Genomic DNA, 6,000 nt, shown 5'->3' with positions numbered 1-6,000 from the left:
ATTTGTCATTTGGCCTTTGTCAAATGCAACAAGGTACAATCACTAAAAAAACCAAACACCTGAATGAAAGCAAGAGGAAAAAGGCTAACCCTGGTTTAGGAATTCTCTGTCCATAGCTAATGCTTTCCCCAGGGCTAGGTAAAAGCTGTGAGAGCTCTTCAGCTAATATGCCAGGTTAACCCTAATGTTTCCCAGTAGAGGATTTTGTTTTTATTGACACTATAAAATGTTGCAGGATGCATTTGTGATGTATGTCCAGGCGTTGGGAAGCACCTGACCTGGCAGTACTGGACAGCAAGATCATCCAGAACTATAAGGGCTATGGAGCTTTCCCATGACTCATGAAATTGTAGTCAAATATTCCATGGCTCACGGATTAACCTAACAAAACCCAGAGGGAAGAAAAACTATTAGGTTGTTGGTTGACAAGAGCCTGTTAAAATTAACATGGCATAATAAGCAGGATACCAACATCCTCTTTCTGACTCTTGAGAAACTCATAAGGAAGAGTTTTATCCACTCACTTATTACCAAGGGACCTTAGCTGAGGTTATGTAATTAGGATGGGACACTTTTTGCAGCTTCGAGGCTTGAATAGCAATATTAATATAATCCAGTTACAGAAAGCATGACCACATGCAACACGCTATTAATACTACCTTATATTTAAATGCAGTTCCCTTCCATTCTACTGCAAATAAACAAAATCTATCAAATACATAGAAACCAGAATGTAGCCATAAATGAACCACAAGATAAAATACAGTAAACAAGGTTAACTGTCTCCACTTCTGCCAACATGTTATGTGCTTGCTTAACACTGTAACTCAAATAGTCTGACCCCATGGACAGGGCATGGAAGGGGAGTCTGAATGTAGATTTCCAAACTCCTGGGTGCATTCATGCTCCCTGCTTTGCGACAAATTTCCTGGGAAGCTCTGGGTACCTCTGCAACTACACAATAATCACGCTGGTAAATTAAATAGGGCAGACAAACCTCTCTAACCCCACTATACCTCTGTTCTTTCTGTAAAAATAGGGTGAGTAGAATTGCAGAGTAGAGAGGATGAAATACACTAAATATTGTGGGGCCAGCATTCGATTGCAGTAACAGAGGCCATAGAAAGGCCTGGGATGCTGCGGTCCAACAGATATAAATTCCAGAGGAACACAGATTGGCAGTGGAAAGCTTGTCCACTGTGGGAATAATGGGGCACTTTCTATCCCCTATATTTTTAATTTGGCATTCAGTCTCGGCCTGACCCTTACCATATCTGGGATCCTAATGGTCTGTTTGAATTCTCTTGTATAGACATAATACTACAGACCTAAGTCTAGGGAGCAACACAATACATTTTGTATTTAAAATGCCACAGTCAGTCTGGCTTCAATAACATATATTGTATCATTCCACCAATACCGATTATAAGTTAGAGATTTACTCCTTCAGAAGCTATGATAGCTAAAGAGAAAAAATAGGCAGAAGAATAAAGTTTAAATGGATCTAGGGGAAAGAGAGGAACACTGGAACTATTTGTTTTAAGAGAACTTTTTTATTTTTTGATGACATCATCCTGTAGTTTATAAGACTAGGATTTACTTGGCATAGCTTCCTTCAGAACTCGGGGTTTACATTGTGAATCAGATTTTTCTGTCAACAGTCTTAATCTTTTAAACTAATATAGCATCTTTCATTAAAAACTCCAAGCACTTCATAGTCCTCAGGTTGTATGTTTTAAAGCTATACTCAACCATTCTCAATTTAACATCACACTCATATAGGAGCCTAGAGCCTCAGCCAGATGAAACAATTCTAATTATACTGACTTGCACCAGCAGAGGAGCTGGCTAATGCCAGCCGACATGCTTAGGAAGAGAAACAACTTGAAAGACATGTGTAACCACTGTGGCATCAGTTTAATGTGTCACAGGACACCAATTAAGACCATAAGAAAAAAAAAAAAATCTGCTGATACCTGTGTGGGTACAGACTGTTGTGTAAGGCACAGAAAGGCTATCCCTGTGACTCTGACACAGAAAAAGCCATTGTACATGAGTAGGAAGAATAGCCGTAGCAAGACGCACACTCATTTTCTTTCATGCATGCATATTCATTCTGATCATTGCATGGGAGTGAGAGCTGGGAGGATTAGGTCTTTGTAGATGAGAGGTTTGGGTTTTCTTACCATGAACTTCAGAGGAAGGGTGCCCCATATCTAAACAGGATACGCCAACAACATTTAAAGAAATACATAAAAAAAAGGAAATATACCAGCAACAATCAAAACACGAACATTACCAGGCACTGCAAGTCAGCACTGTCACTGAGGATGAGAGTTGCCACCCACGTCAAAACAACCTGCCTAATTTGATCAGAGAAATTCTTTGTGGTTGGATTCAGTTAGAAAGACCATGCACAAATAGGCCCTGGGGCAAATTATACCATTTTAACAACGTAAGTATACTCTTATCTGAATCATAGAGGATCTGTTGTTACACCATTAATCAAGTATCCTCCTTATAATCGTTTAGCCAGTTCCCTCATGATACAGAGGAGACACACGCCATCTGCATCACACAGGAAATGTCCTGCCTGTCCCTGGCTATCAGCACAGCATCAGCCATGTAAAGGCATCACTATGCATCACAGCAGCGAGTTATTTAGCATCCCTGCCGACGGGTCCTGAACAGCACACCATATTCTGGATGTAGGCTAGCCATTCATTGCTTTTCTTCAGCAAAGCTCTTGCCAACTCTTTAGCTTTTAAGAACAGACTCGCCAATGTTAGGCTATTTCAATACAAATGCCTCCTCACTGGAGCGCCAGAGATTGCAAGTGGGAATGAAGAACCACTGGGCTGCTAGACTACGAGGCTGCCAGAATACCTGCCTCATTACTTCTAGCAGGGGAGAAGAGGTGAAAAATTTCAGGAGGACGTAAGTAATGGAGATGTTCCAGGTTCACAGCATGCAATGATTAAAGCCAGGATTAAACCTATTCTGTAACTGCACAAAATGACTGGCTTATATACAATGCTGATATACATAACATCTACTGTTTTTTTTTTCCTTTCTCCTGTTATCCAATAAACCAAGGCCTCTTTGCTCTTTACCCATTAACTTCATTAAAGTGTAATATCTCTTATCATGCATTGTAACAGGTTTGCTATGTACATGTGTTTTCCAGGAAGTTTCCAACGGTACGTACTCCTTGTGCTGATTGCAAGAACTGTTATCAATCAACTGTTTTTAAATAGACAATGATGCATACATAGCCTCTGCGAAGGGTTTCTTTTAAACCTGTATTTCATTTATCTTGAAAAAGGAAATATGTTTGGTGAAGTTATGTCCTTGTGTCCTTGACCTTTACCCACTGCCAGTGCTAAAGACCCAAAGGCAGTAAAAGATTTAGCCCTCTGCTGCCTACCCCTCCAAGGTGTCAGTCCGTGAATGTTAGGGTCAGGCTATGCTAATAAATTGAATTTAAGCATTTCCAATGTGGACAATATAGGGTCTACCCACCTCCTACTCTCTGCCTGGAATATCTACATTTTAATACATACTTTTACTACAGCCCCAATAGGCATGACTGTCAAGCGTCAGGCTGAGCCTAGAAGCAAAACAGGACAGAGCACTTAGAGAAGCAGGCTACTGGGAGATTCCTCAGCTCTTACATGATCTCAGAAGTGACCTAAGTAAGAAGGAGGGAGCTTAAAGAGCCTGCCAAAATGGATCCTTTTTGGAAATACAGACAGCAGCTGGAGCAGACTCAACGAACAGGACAAAAAAGGAAGCCACAAAAAGCTTCATCTCTGACACTAGCTTTTTTTCTGAAGCTCTTGAGGTTTTTTGATAGTTTTCCAGTTACCTGAAGTAGAGATGATTTAACTTCATGTTGTAATATTAGGGGACTACTGCCTGCTGTGTAAAATGAAACACTAGAGATATCTTCCAAAGTACAGCACAAAGAAAAGGTAATTATAGACAGTATTTAAGCCTGAAGAGTCAGGCCTTTTAAGTTTCAGGGCTAACGAATTCCTGATAAGAAATTTCTGAGCTAGAAAACTCATGGTGGGACTAATGGAAAATACCAAATTAACTTGAGAAAACAATCACAATTTGTCAAGCACAAGTAGTTATCCAGTCCAGACTAGTGCTAGAAAAAGCTGACAGCACTGTAACTTTCTGGGCATGACGGAAGATCCAAAGTAATACAGAGAAAGAGACCAAAGCAGATGGAGAGAAGAAAGAAAAGAAAAATGGTAGAATTCACAAAGAAGAGCACATGGAGATCTCCAGGCCTGGGCTACTGAGAAATGCCATCTGGTTAGAGATCAAGCCTTGCCACAAATTACGTAATTTTTTGCAAGAATTGGCAAAAACTACTTGCAAATCCTACCAAAAAAAACCCGGAGACATTCTCAGTTCATTTTACAGCCAAAGTGCCATCAGCACAGCATGCCCATCCCTCTGAAGTGAGCCAGGCAGAGACGTGCCCCAGGGCAGAAACATCCACCACCGCTTCCCCTGCCATGGAGCCGTGCCCTGGAACCAACACCCCGAGTTGCACAGAGCCGAGCAGACCCCACAGGACAGAGCAGCGTGGGCTTCCTTGGGATTTATTTTGAACTGCGGATGCTCAACTCCTGAGTACCTTGTGCAACATCTATTTTAGTATGACAGAGGGGAAAAAAAAAAAAAAAATCTCTGTTGTTGCCCTGACTGCTGCCTACCTTGTCCTTTTGTGTTAAGACAGAATTTAACCTACAAAACATTTTTGTGTTGCTGTAGCTGGATGGTTGCACTCATTGTGATGCTTTGCTACTGATCTGGCATGTTGGCATGTGAAATTCCATAAGACTGGATTATGCCTTTCCTTTCTTTAGCCCCCCAAGTTTTGAACAGGCCCAGTGACACCAAAACAGCTGGTTTTCTGAGCTAGCTCATACCTGGAGCTGTTTCACCATTCTGTTCCCTGGTTTACCAAGTGCTGAAGCACAGCAGCTTCCCAGATACAGAGAACTGGAGATCTGAAGTTCATGAATTAATTTATTAGCAAACATCTTTGGCTCCTTGATCAGCTCAGCCAAATGGAAATAAGAGCTCAGTTCCAGGGGACGTCAGGCCTCCATGTGACCTTGAGTTTGGGATTTTCCAAAGAAAGGCAGTTCTGAAATATTTGCACGCAGACTGACAGCTTGCATCCCAGGCACTACGACAGAAATCGGTAACAGAGCTCTAGAGTTCACGGCGAAAATGCTGTCTGTGTGAAACTGCACACAAAGACCAGACACTTCTTATTTCACACAGGGAAAGTCTGGTGATTTTTTCAAATTTTTTTATTTTTTTTTTTTAAAGGCCATATTTCAATCACCCTCAGTCATTTTGCCCCAAGTTAAAACTCAACTGTTAATTGTAGGTGTTTCATCTTGGTGGGGTTGCGAAGCTGGAGCCAGTACGGTGGAAACCCTGCACTCAGCACCAAAAGACTCTGCTGAAGCCTGTCATTTATCTCCTGAATGGAAAGATTAACAACCCAACGCAAATATTTGAACTTCTCTTTGTTCCTGGCAGAGCTCTTGCAGCATACACACGAGCAGATTGCATTTGTTTTTGCTAGGATGGAAGAAGCAATAGAGACAGAGCTGGGTACGAGCCGAATCCAGCATGCAGGAGAGGCAGATGCTGTTCCGAGGGCTGTGCCCATGTGCGCAGGGCTGGAGCACCAGCATGTGCAGTTTTATCAAGGCCGGGTGAGTTGGTTCCTGGACCCTTATCAGGGTATAGATCAAGGATGGTTGTTGATCATGAAGAGCAGCACAGGGCAGAAACTCCAGTGGGTAAATCCTCCACCTATGAAGGTATGAGCAGAACTGAACCAAGCACCAAAAGACTTTAGATCTGAGCAAATATCCAGGTGGTCCAAACCTGGACCTTCCTCAAAACTGCTCCAGCCTGGTCACGTCACACTTGACCAGAGCAAAGCATTAACCAGACAAA

The sequence above is a fragment of the Haliaeetus albicilla genome, chromosome 10 (genome assembly GCF_947461875.1).
Source record: "Haliaeetus albicilla chromosome 10, bHalAlb1.1, whole genome shotgun sequence".
NCBI classification, from domain to species: Eukaryota; Metazoa; Chordata; class Aves; order Accipitriformes; family Accipitridae; genus Haliaeetus; species Haliaeetus albicilla.
The sequence above is the reverse complement of the archived record's forward strand: the minus strand, read 5'-3'. Positions refer to the sequence as shown.